This window comes from Salvelinus sp. IW2-2015, unplaced genomic scaffold, assembly GCF_002910315.2.
Source record: "Salvelinus sp. IW2-2015 unplaced genomic scaffold, ASM291031v2 Un_scaffold3024, whole genome shotgun sequence".
Lineage (NCBI taxonomy): Eukaryota > Metazoa > Chordata > Actinopteri > Salmoniformes > Salmonidae > Salvelinus > Salvelinus sp. IW2-2015.
This window is the reverse complement of record NW_019944316.1, coordinates 2,227-16,278: the sequence shown is the minus strand read 5'-3', so window position 1 is coordinate 16,278 and position 14,052 is coordinate 2,227. Positions and strand designations below refer to the sequence as shown.

General features: G+C 40.8%; 1 pseudogene; it reads right to left on the bottom strand.

Annotated features, from left to right (window-relative positions):
* Positions 1-12,176, bottom strand: part of LOC139022609 (zinc finger protein 664-like) — a 17,471-nt pseudogene extending 5,295 nt beyond the window's left edge.
* Positions 12,177-14,052: the final 1,876 nt, after the last annotated feature.

Genomic DNA, 14,052 nt, shown 5'->3' with positions numbered 1-14,052 from the left:
GCTTAACCACTGATTAATTTGACATTACCACGAGGAGCTCCCTGTTAATCGAATCATTAAGCAAGAGTAGTTGCTAGTAGCATTAAATGATCTATAAAAAATAATCAAGATCAATCCAGTCAATTATATAGTTAACTCACATGGGTTGGATATATTATTAGTTTATTAGCGTGTCCCGCGTTGCTTTAATCGAATAGAAGATAGCAGATCGGTTGCTCAATGTGTATCCTAAACCGATAAACATTAATGTATTTCTTAAATAATACAGCGAAGTATATATTTTTAAACTATGCATATTAAGATAAAAGAAATCCAGGGTTAGGCAGAAAAGCAATATTAACCCGGTCGAATTGTTTCACTTCTCTTGGCGTCATTGCACGCAGGAGTCAGTGTATACGCAGACAGTTTGGGCCGCTAATTTGCCAGAATTTTACGTAATTTGACATAAACATTGAAGGTGTGCAATGTAACAGGAATATTTTAGACTTATGATGCCACCGAGATAGAAAATATGGACGGTTCCTTTTTCAACTGAAAGAAGTAACGTCGTTGTTTTCGAGATGTGTTTCCGGATTTCGGCCATATTAATGACCTAAGGCCGTAATTTCTTGTGTTATTATGTTAAACTAAGTCTTAAGATTTGATAGAAGCAGTCTGACTGAGCGGTGGTAGGCAGCAGCAGGCTCAGTAAGCATTCATTCAAAACAGCACTTCGTGCATTTTTTGCCAGCAGGCTCTTCCGTTGTGCGTCAAGCATTCGCTGTTATGACTTCAAGCTTAGTCATTAATCCATTGATGCAACTCCCGGAGATTAGGCTTCCGATATCCGGTGTGGAAAAGTGTGGAAACTTATCATTCTCTAAGTAAAACAAGGATCGTGTTTATTCTTATCATGAAATACGGAACACTGTGAATGGGCTAGCTACGGTTCCATATTTTATCTAGACTGTTGAGCGGGTGGCTTCCAATAAGTCTAAATGTATTCCTCGCACCATTGACAACCTTCAAGGTTATGTCGCCTATAATTACGATAAAATTGAGCGCATCAAACGTTCGCCGGTCAACTGGCGTCTGAGACTGTGCGGAGTGTTGTCCTCACACTTCTCGTACTCTCGCTCGCGTTGACTAGGGTAACATGTGCACTTGCACAGTAGACGAGAGTGACATCAGACTCTGTTCTCTGAGCTCGTGTTTCCAATATTGGTTCCCTGCTGAAGGCAACTCCAGGATTTCTTTTAGCTAAATATGCAGGTTTAAAAATAGGTTAGGAGCTGAATTAGGCAGTGTCAGCGGTATCTCAGTATGGTCGCATTTTAAGATATTACTAGTATACGCACATGATGTTATGGTTAGTACACATTGGAGCAACGAATACGCACCGCATCGATTATAAAGCAACGCAGGACACGCTAGATAAACTAGTAATATCATCAACCATGTGTAGTTAACTAGTGATAATGACTGATTGATTGATGTTTTTATAAGATCAGTTTAATGCCTTAAGCTAGCAACTTACCTTGGCTTTAATGCATTTCGATGTTAACAGTGGAGGCTCCTGCGAATATATAAGTAAATGCAATGTAATCAGGATGTGTGCAGCTAGTCGTTAGAAGACTAAGTTCTTAAATAACGTCTCAAAAGGGTTGCATTAAAGTGAATTGATAACATACACAACTCGTAGCTGGACAAGGTGAAAATCTTATCTTGTCATTCTGCCTCATACGTAGAGAGGAGCAGAATGGACAGTATTACAACCCATACATCTCCTTTCCTAGGCTCATCTCAATGAAATATAAGCAATGTTCATCATAATCGCACTCATTAGATCTCTATGTTTAATACGCTATTAAATAATAGAAGTTGTGAAAAGGACTTTCAATATGTGAATTTAAATAAAAGTATAAACCACTCGGGCCCATTTACAATCTGATTCTTATCACGAAATAATCATAGAAAGCATAAGGTATCTTCCTCAAGCGTGTTAAGGTCTTATATTTTGTAAACATCGGTCGACAATAATCTTTCCCTATACTTAACATTTACTTCTCCGTCTTCATTCGATTAAACATCTTGTGTTTCTTTGCCATAGTGTTCATGATATGTCAGATCCAACAAGAGAAGAGTTGAATCACGATGTGTTGCACCAGTTAAGTTATTAACGTTTGCACAGAGGCGCTAAATCTTGATTCTTTCTACTGGAGAAATTTTTGCATTATTCTACGTTAATGATAATGTTCATTTCGAACATCAGACTATTATGTGTCACTCAAGCTTTGACCAATGCCTCAAATTAGTGAATGTGATTTTGGTCAAAAGGATCAATGTGAACAGGATAAATAAAAGAACAAAGCTCTCGAGGTGCTGCAATAGATCAGTTCCTTTATTCATGCGAATAGTGCATACTCTCTCTCCAATGCACATAGCCTGTATCTCATACCTCTACATATATTTGTGGTCCTCCAGGATATAGTGGTATCGGTTATCTCCCATCGACATTGACTATATATAATACATTAGACCCCTCCTCTTCTTATACCTCTCTGTGCGACAATGTTCTCGCATCACTCTATTTAATAGGTCTCTCTCATAGATCTGTTTGCAAGATCAGACATTCCGTGCTATTCTACTGTCCTTCATACATACTCGAGCAATGTCTAGACTAATATCGATGAAACAAATAGTAGTGGGTCCATCAAAAAGCATGAGCAGAATACCTCTTTCGATCGAGTGTTGTCTCTTTTGTACAGCTCGTCCTACTGGTTAGCTCTCACCTTCTCGTGCCGTGACCTCTAGTCCTTCTGCCGGCTATTCTCTACTCAGAAGTGAAAATAGAGCACATTACAACATGTTTATACCATACTTCAGCTATATAAGTCCCTACAAACCTACGGACTTGGCTTTCCCTGGCAATCATTGCCGTCAGTAGAACCCCCAAAATTTGTTCTCTCTAAAATTCCTATCCTCCAAGCGCTTTAGCACTTCACTCCACACTGTTCTTGAGTATCCTGTTCCGCTTTCTTATGGTCGAAGGTTCGCTATAAGACTATTTAATACACGAGAGTGAATTGTGACTTCGCAAATCCATCAATAGCTATTATATAACATGAAGTCCTTTCGCTCCACACACTACCGTAATCCTTTCTGAATCTATTCAGCGGTCATCTCTCAGCTCTCTCCTATGATCATTATACCTAACCCAGCGTACACTACAGTTCTACAGTTTCTATTACACAACAGGTGGAACTATACACTTTCATACTTATGTTACTCGCTCTCTAGTAATATCACTAAAGGAGCAAACAGTCTAGTTGACTATCAACAGATGAGGGGCTTACTCTTTTTGAGGTAGTACGGATGAATATTTTTTGTGGATCGATGTCTGTTAGAGGTCCTATGTATTCGCCATGTGTGTAGAGTGAACGACAGGTGAACTGGGTTCCCGTAGTTTCTTCATGACTAACCTGAAAGTATGTCTTTAGCCTGTCGTACAACGTGTATCTTTAGGTCTATGTTCGTTATGAGGTGAAGTTTGGTCTCATATGGTGAGTTTTTGCTGTGTTAATGTGTCTTTTGGGTCCAGGTCGCTTGTGTAACAGGTTGCTCTATGTTTGTGAATACGGGGATGAAGGCAACGTTTATGGGATTGTCCAAACATATACCCAACTTTTTAGCGGTCTGTATCTTGTGCTTTGCGTGTATACATGTCTCATCTTCTTTACTGGCAACTAGGTTGGTTAATATCCTCAGTGTGCGCTCTAACTCGTTTTACGAACCCTTATTGCTACAGGCTGGGATGTGAGAGTCAACTGCAGCCACATTAGAGAATAGCCGATGTGCTTCTTCACATGTGAATACCGTGAGTGATGTGTATACTGATGATCAATCATAGGATGGTGTGTTGCTTGAGACTCAACTAGAAACTTTCACAGATTCTCCTCAGTTTCTTATAGAGCACGTGATTCTGAGCTCCGCTCACTCTCAATATGCGGCGATTTTAGATAGCCTGTGGAAGAATCTGTTCGCTGTGATACATAACATGCCAGGCCTCCTGTGTGTCAAGAAGAATTAGGCATATTTTTGTCTTCGTTCAGCGTCTTTTGAAATGGTGAGAATATTCCCTCCTCTCATGTGGGTGTAGTAGCGCGCGCATCTCTGTTTTTGGCTCTTGAGCAGCGCTGGGTGGGTGAATTTATTTACTCACTGTACCTGCTTATACCTGCGTGGCTCCTCAGAAAACTACAATCTTCGCCGTCTCACACACATCTGTTATATTCGGTCCAGCGAGGGAACTCTCGGCTGTATCTCCACTTAGAACTAGCCATTTCTTTCCTGTCTTATAAGGCCTGGCGAGATATTTATGGTCTGGTCATTCTTAGAGGCAATTACAAATGTTTGTGGTCTACGGCATGCCTCGGGTGGCTATGGCTCTTCTCATAGGATACGGTTATATCTGGAGAGATTCTCTCCTGTGATTCTTCATCGAGCGCAGTATACCAAGTGTGGTGTGTGGACAACTAAAGTGTGGATGCCTTCTCTCAGTGAATTCTTTATCTCATATCTCTCCATCTTTACTTTTCATATCTCTATTCTCCTCTCTTCTTCCACGTGAGTGGTGATAAAGAGCACACGTAACCAAAGACCATGTTTCTAGGACTGTTACTGCGAGGTTGACTCGATCTGAGATGAGTTCGAACATATCTTTTATAGACCTGCTTACTCGCCTCTAGTTACACCATCTTGCCGATTGCGTGGCTGCATATCCATGCTGTTCAACTGTTCTTGCCGCTGGCATCGGCATAACTTGTGATTTACCCACTCGGATAAATATACCACATGCAACTCTGGTCTCACTGGGCTTGTCGGCCTTTAACCCTCTGTCTGACTGTGTCATTCATACAGGAGAAAGAGGGGGGCAGTCGTGGATCCTCTGGGGAGCCTCAACAACCTCAATGATGCTAGCGAGGCAGAGAAGAGTCTCTCCAGATCAGAACACCTCAAGAAACACCTGCAAAGATTCCAAAGGGAAGAGAACTCACTGCTGCTCTGACTGTGGAAGCATTCACCTCATCAGGCATTAAAATTCATCAGAGAAATCCAACAGGAGAGAACCTTATACTGTGATCAATGTGGGAAGCGGTTTTGTCAATCTGGCAATCTGGACATCACACAAGAGAACACACAACAAGAGAGAAACCGTATAGCTGTTGTCAATGTGGGAAGAGTTTTACTGAGTCTGGACGTCTGACTAAACACCCAGAGAACACACACAGGAGAGAAACCTTATAGCTGTGATCAATGTGGAAGAGTTTTGGTCAATCTGCCAATCTGACAGTACACAGAGAATACACACAGGAGAGAAACCTTATAGCTGTGATCAATGTGGGAAGAGTTTTATTACATCTAACATTCTGACTCAACACAAGAGAACACACACAGGAGAGGAAACCTTATAGCTGTGATCAATGTGGGAAGAGTTTTATGGCATCTAACATTCTGACTCGACACAGAGAACACACACATGAGAGAAATCTTTATAGCTGTGATCAATTTGGGAAGAGTTTTGGTTCTATCTGGGAGAACTGACAGTGCACCAGAGAATACACACAGAGTGAAACCCTTTAGCTGTGGTCATGTGTGGCAAGAGTTTTGCTGCATCTAGCAATCTGACAGTGCACCAGAGAACACACACAGGAGAGAAATCTTAGGTGGCTGTCTTTGGAGACTTTTTTTTTCAAGAAATTGGGAAGAGTTTTGTTCAATCTTACCCATCTGACATTACACCCAGAGAACACACACAGGAGAGAAACCCTTTAGCTGTGGTCAATGTGGAGAAGTTTTGCTGCATCTAGCATCTGAACAGTGCCACAGAGAGACACCAACAGGAGAGAAATCTTATGGTTGTGATCAATGTTGAAGAGTGTTTTGTTCAATCTTACCACTGACATTACACCAGAGAACACACACAGGAGAGAACCTTATAGCTGTGGTCAATGTGGGAGGAGTTTTGCTTGCATCTAGCATTCTGACTCGACACCAGAGAACACACACAGGAGAAAAAACCCTATAGCTGTACTCAATGTTGGGAAGAGTTTATCTCAGCTAAGCAAACCTGATATCACACCAGAGAACACACACAGAGAGAAACCTTTATAGCTGTGGATCACATGTGGAAGAGATACTCTTGATAAAAAGATCTCTGATCAAACATCAGAAAATACATGAAGGAGTTGTTTCATGATATCAATATAATAATGTCACAATGTAGAATTGTTTTAACTTGTAGTAGGAGTATTTTAATGATGTCATAGTGTTAGAACCCTAAACGTTTCCCCCTGTTCTATTGATTTTAAACATGATATTGGATATTAAGCCTCAGGGGGGAAAATCCAGGCTCTGAATTGGAAGGTGTACTATTTATGAGATTTAAAAAAAGTGACTAACAACAACAGAGTTGTGTTAAACTTACCACGTTGGCGACCCACTTGAATCAAAATGCAAACAACTTCAAAATGCGAGCGAGCTGTTATCTACAAATTGTCCTCTAACCAGGTTTGTACACATTATTCACAGATTCCGTGTGGTTTTTGAGCTGTTAGTTTTAAACAGGATGTGCAACCTCATCTCCCTCTCTGGCACAATTGATTTCAACATGATATCGCATGAGTGATGACAAATAAGTGTTGCGTTCCTTTGTTTAGCGACCCTAAATTTAAATGCATCACTCCAAAATGTAGCTGACTGTCTTCTGCAGGTTGTCCTCAAACCAGCGAGATAAAAATATATCTCCATTTCCATGTGTTTTGTTTAGTTGTTAGTTTCAACAGCACCTACAACGGATTTCCCCCTATCGATATCAGTGATTTATTGCTACTTGTCAAAACAACAGCGTTTCTTGGTGCTTGTGCAGTTTATAAGGTGCTTGTTTAAGTAATATGATTATTGTGGCAGATGTTGTGTTTATAAGTACATTTTACGTTTAGGTTTTCAATTTACCACCAAACTGTTTCTGCATTTGGACTATTGATTGGACACTTTAAAACTGTGACATTGGGGATATCCCACCTAGCAAAATGTCGTTGAAAATAGACTATGACCGACGTACAAATATAAGTTTGGTTTTAGTTGAAAATATTTATTTTTAAATTTCAACATACTTGCGCCTATACACATGGACTCAGTATAATAAATCTGGTCTATAATCAATTTTATTAATTAAACAATCCTAATAAATTTGAGTCATAAATGAGGATATATTTTTTGTCTTAAGGGGGAAGGTGTTACAGTCTTTGGTTTTCTTTCTTATGTTTGGACGTTAGCACGTATAGCTCGTTAGCACGTATAGCTCGTTGAGCATCGGATATAGCTCGTTGCACGTATAGCTCGTTAGCACGTATCTCGTTAGCACCTATAGCTTCGTAGACCTTATAGCTCGTCAGCAATAAGGACGCACTGCATTGGTGTCACCTCGTTAGTCAGTATGTGTTACACCTGTGCTGGCTTGTTTCCTCTCGTTAGTGGGAAGGTGTTTCACCTGAGCTGGTCCAGGTTCTTTATTAGAGTGTCTGCCCAGTGCTCCAGTTGTCTTGATAGATGTGGAGAGTCAACACCTTTGTTGCTCCACCTTTTTGGTTTGCTTCCTGTCTTTAAGTTTTGGTGTGGGTTTTCTCTTTTGTTTTCCTCTTCTAGATTAAGTGGTCTCATGGTGGGTGTCTTTTAGGTCCCAGTTGTTGTTACTAGTCAACTTTCAGTGGACACCCTCAGTGCTTTTCAGAACCCCTCCTAAAAAACAAGCCTTATATCTTTGGTTGGAATTGCATCCAATTAATATTTTAATCAATGGCATTTCTTAAGAATGCTCATTAGTCTTTCAGTTTATTGTTTGTTGTACTAAATGTTTTCTGTTTATTTTCATGTTTTTTTCCTGTGGAATTGCGCGGTTGGTTTATGTATCTCACGTGTCTTACAATGTGCTGTTTACATAATATAAGCTTTTCGATTATCTCTCTACGGCTGCTAGAATCTTGACTAGAACCCCAAAATTTGATCATATTACTCCAGTGCTAGCCTCTCTACACTGGCTTCCTGTTAAGGCAAGGGCTGATTTCAAGGTTTAACTGCGAACCTACAAAGCATTACATGGGCTTGCTCCTACCTATCTTTCTGATTTGGTCCTTCCCTACATACCTACACGGACACTACGGTCACAAGACACAGGCCTCCTAATTGTCCCTAGAATTTCTAAGCAAACAGCTGGAGGCAGGGCTTTCTCCTTGAGAGCTCAATTTTTATGGAATGGTCTGCCTACCCATGTGAGAGACGCAGACTCGATCTCAACCTTTAAGTCTTTACTGAAGACTTATCTCTTTAGTAGGTCATATGATTGAGTGTAGTCTTGCCCAGGAGTGTGAAGGTGAACGGAAAGGCACTGGAGCAACAAACCACTTTTGCTGTCTCTGCCTGACAGGTTCTCCTCTCTCCACTGGGATTCTCTGCCTCTAACCTTATCACAGGGGCTGAGTCACTGGCTTAATGGTGCTCTTCCATGCAGTCCCTAGGAGGGGTGCGTCACTTGAGTGGGTTGAGTCACTGACGTGGTCTTCCTGTCTGGGTGGTCGCCCCCCATGGGTTGTGCCGTGGCGGAGATCTTTGTGGGCTATACTCGGCCTTGTCTCAGGATGGTAAGTTGGTTGTTGAAGGTATCCCTCTAGTGGTGTGGGGGCTGTGTTTTGGCAAAGTGGGTGGGGTTATATCCTGCCTGTTTGACCCTGTCCGGGGTCATCGGATGGGGCAACAGTGTCTCCTGACCCATCCTGTCTAAGCCTCCAGTATTTATGCTGCAGTAAGTTATGTGTCGGGGGGCTAGGATCAGTCTGTTATATCTGGAGAATTTATCCTGTCTTATCCGGTGTCCTGTGTGAATTTAAGTATGCTCTCTCTAATTCTATCTTTCTTTCTCCCTTTCTTTCTTTCTTTCTCTCTCTCTCGGAGGACCTGAGCCCTAGGACCATGCTTCAGGACTACCTGGCATGATGACTCCTTGCTGTCCCCAGTCCACCTGGCCGTGCTGCTGCTCCAGTTTCAACTGTTCTGCCTGCGGCTATGGAACCCTGACCTGTTCACCGGACATGCAACCTGTCCCAGACCTGCTGTTTTCAACTCTCTAGAGACAGCAGGAGCGGTAGAGATACTCTCAATGATCGGCTATGAAAAGCCAACTGACATTTACTCCTGAGGTGCTGACCTGTTGCACCCTCGACAACTACTGTGATTATTATTATTTGACCATGCTGGTCATTTATGAACATTTGAACATCTTGGCCATGTTCTGTTATAATCTCCCCCCGGCAGAGCCGGAAGAGGACTGGCTACCCCTCATAGCCTGGTTCCTCTCTAGGTTTCTTCCTAGGTTTTGGCCTGTCCCTGGAGTTTTTCCAAGCCACCGTGCTTCTACACCTGCATTGCTTGCTGTTTGAGGTTTAAGGCTGGGTTTCTGTACAGCACTTTGAGATATCAGCTGATGTAAGAAGGGCTACATAAATACATTTGATTTGAAATATGATTCGATTTAACAACAACATAGACCCACTGTAAGACCCATAACTTCACCTAGCAATAACACAGACCTGCTGCATGACCCATAACTTCACCTAACAACATATACCTACTGTAGGACCCCTAACATCATCGAAAAACATAGGACCAATAATTTCCCCTAACAACAACATAGACCTACCGAATGACCAATAACTTCTCCTAACAACAATATAGACCTACTGTAGGACCCAAAACGTCCCCTAGCAATAACACAGACCTACTGTAGGAACCATAACTTCACCTAACAACAACATAGACCTACCGTAGAACCCAAAACTTCACCTAACAACAACATAGACCTACTGTAGAACCCAAAACTTCAACTAGCAAAAACACAGGACCCATAACTTCACCTAACAACAACATAGACCTCTATACGACCCATAACTTCACCTAACAACAACATAGACCTACTGTAGGACACATAACTCCACCTAACAACAACATAGACCTACTGTAGGACCCATATCTTCACCAAACAACATACACCAACTGTAGGACCCATAACTTCCCCTAATAACAACATAGACCTACTGTAAGACCCATATCTTCAATTAACAACACAGAACAACTGTAGGACCCAGAACTTCACCCAACAACAACTTAGACCTACTGTAGGACCCACAACTTCACCTAAAAACAACATAAACCTACTGTAGGACCTATAACTTCCCCGAACAACCACATAGACCTACTATAGGACCCATAACTTCACCTAGCAATAACACAGACCTACCGAATGACCAATAACTTCTCCTAACAACAATATAGACCTACTGTAGGACCCAAAACTTCCCCTAGCAATAACACAGACCTACTGTAGGAACCATAACTTCCCCTAATAACAACATAGACCTACTGTAGAACCCAAAATTTCAACTAGCAAAAACACAGGACCCATAACTTCACCAAACAACAACATAGACCTACTTCAGGACCCATAACTTCAACAAACAACAACATAGACCTGCTGTAGGACCAATAACTTAAACTAACAACATAAACCTACTGTAGAACCTATAACTTCACCTAACAACAATATAGACCTACTGTAGGACCCAACTTAATCCTATAATGGCCTATAGTAATCTGTACTTAATCCTATAATGGCCTACAGTTATCTGTGCTTAATCCTATAATGGCCTATAGTAATCTGTACTTAATCCTATAATGGCCTACAGTTATCTGTGCTTAATCCTATAATGGCCTATAGTAATCTGTGCTTAATCCTATAATGGCCTATAGTAATCTGTACTTAATCCTATAATGGCCTATAGTTATCTGTGCTTAATCCTATAATGGCTCTGGGGTAGTGAATTCAGGGAGCTGAACTCAAACCTGGGTCCAGTGACTCTCAAGTCAACACCTTATAACTGTTATGCCAAGCTTTCTCAATAGCTTTCTCTATGAATTTGAGTGGTTACATTTCTCCTTTCCCCATCCCTCAGCTGTTTACCAAACCAAGTCTCTGGGCAGCCATTTTGTTTCTGTTTAAATCCTAGGTTGTCCCTTCAAAAAAAGCCACACAACAATCAATCAACCAATATGCGGTTGAAACAATAACAAAACTGTAATTCCACCACTGTTTTGGTAATAAGATGATGGGGCTGGAGAAATGTAACTACTCTCAAACTCATAGACAGACCAATGGATGCAAGGACTGACCATCCATGATATCAACATTATAGTTTTAACCATGTTGATGATATACAGTGTTGATTTACATTGTTTCTAAACATTGGAGTAAAAAAAGRTTATTTGGGGTTCTGATGGGGTACAACAGTTGAACTAAGCTCATGAGGCATGTGTTATATTCTTCAAGAATCAATGCCTATAAATAAATAATTTAAAAGTCCAAATATGGATGTAGCTATTGCAGATTTCCCCTTTAACACCACACATCAGTTCAACAACTGCAGAGTTTGTGCCTCTGTATTTAAGACAGTACTTACTAGTGTTAATCACGGCCCGGTTTCTCAAAACCATCTTACGGCTAAGTTCATCGTTAGAACCATTGGATGCCTTAAGATGAGTTTGGGAAACCGGGCACCGATATCCAGTTTCCTCCTCTTCTTCCTCCTCCTTTTTGGATGTGACAGTCATCTCCCCCTCCTCCTCTTTCAGTCCAAAAAATGCATCCTCCTCTTTCTCTTCCTCCTCCGCTTTCACTCTGAACGAGTCTTCCTCTTCTTTCACTGAAACGTCTTTCTCTTCTTCTTTCACTGTAACAGTCTCCTCTTCCTCTTCCTCTTTGACGAGAGCTTCTTTCTCCGTCCAGCAGATCTCATCTTCTTTAGCAGGAGGAGAGTAGCTTAGTGAACTCATGGTCGGAGATGTTAGCATTAGCGACTAGCCTAATTCTAAGCTAATTTAGCAAACCAGCTAGCTGACAAACAACGTAAATATATAATTAAATGGGCCAACAAGTACATACGACAGAAGTGTGTTTAATACACAGCGACTAATATACACCAAAAACAGTGTAAAGAGCGTGAATGTTGTAGCTATGTTTGCTAGAAAGCTACCGAGGTGTCTGACTAGCTGTTGTTGAAGGAGCGTCCCGTCCACTAGATTAAACGTCACACTGGCAGCATCTCCTGAACCTAAAGACGCACATCGCCATCTGCTGACTGGAGTGGGAAACGCAGTTGAGGATCATATTTTATTTTCAGACAAAGATTATTTTAAATGGATTTAATTAAATAATACTATTATATTGAGACATACAAAGACAGGAATGTGTTGATTGATTAGTGCGAATAAAAAATGTTTACTACAGCACATTTAAGGCAGTTTCATTAAGTCAAACTAAATCTAAATAAGTAGCTAGCTACTGTATTTCTATACTGCTCCTACATGGTGTAACAATACATCATGTAGATGTATATAATGAACAGACTAGGTCTATACTGCTACTACATGGTGTAACAATACATCATGTAGATGTATATAATGAACAGACTAGGTCTATACTGCTCCTACATGATGTAACAATAGATCATGTAGATGTATATAATGAACAGACTAGGTCTATACTGCTCTCTACATGGTGTAACAGACATCATGTAGATGTATATAATGAACAGACTAGGTCTATACTGCTCTTACATGGTGTAACAATACATCATGTAGATGTATATAATGAACAGACTAGGTCTATACTGCTCCTACATGGTGTAACAATACATCATGTAGATGTATATAATGAACAGACTAGGTCTATACTGCTCCTACAATGTGTAACAACACATCATGTAGATGTATATAATGAACAGACTAGGTCTATACTGCTCCTACATTATTATGTATTATTATGTGTTATTTATTTCTCCTTTATTTAACCAGGTCGGCCAGTTGAGAACAAGTTCTCATTTACAACTGCGACCTGGCCAAGATAAAGCAAAGCAGTTTGACAAAAACAACAACACAGAGTTACACATGAACAAACATTCAGTCAACAACACAATAGAACATCGAGAATATATTTTTATGTTTAGAAATATTGTGAAACACGATCATTCCAATATTAATACAGATATTATGGACATTTTATTTAAAACATGTAATTAAATTAGAATTGTAGCTCCTTTAATTTAGACCCAAAATGTATTTGCTATAATGTGTGCCATTGCCCGGTTAAAAGGGACAGGCGACTATTTGAGCCTCAGCCTTGAATTTAAATTTTATGGAATGTTAACTTTGATTGTCTTCAATGAAAATGATAGACCTTTCAAACATGGAATGCAACGTTGTATGAAACATTATTGTCAAGTGACTTGATGTCTACGGTGCCAAAGAGATTGATAGTTGGGGGTGTTGGGAGTGTTGAGTGTGTTGATATAACGGTAATAATGTCAAAATCTCACTTTTAACAACCATCAGAATTGGTTGAAAAAAAGTTATACCCGAGTAGTGCAGCGGTCGAAGGTACTGCATCGAAGGGCTAGAGGCATCACTACAGACCCGGGTTCGATCCCYGACTGTACCACAACCTGCTGTGATCAGGAGTCCCATAGGGCAGCACACTATAGGCCAAGCGTTGCCCAGGTTAGGGGAGGGAGGGAGTGGGGGGGGTTTGGCTGGGGGGGGCTTTACTACTCTAGCGAATCCTTGTGGCGCCTACAGGCTGACCTCGGCCGTCAGGTGAACAGTGTTTCCTCCGACATATTGGTGCATCTGGCTTCCGGGTTAAGCGGGCAGGTGTTAAGAAGCGCAGTTTGGCTGGTCATGTTTCAGAGGACGCATGACTCGACCTTCGATATATATTATATTATTATTATATAATATATAGATATATTCAATATTTGTATTTTTTATTTTACCTTTATTTATACAGGTTTCTCATTGAGATAACATCTCTTTTCCAAAAGAGACCTGGTCCAATAGCAGCAGGGGGAACAACGTTTCAGACAAAACAACTTACGTACACTAACACAACATTAAACAAAGCTATAAACA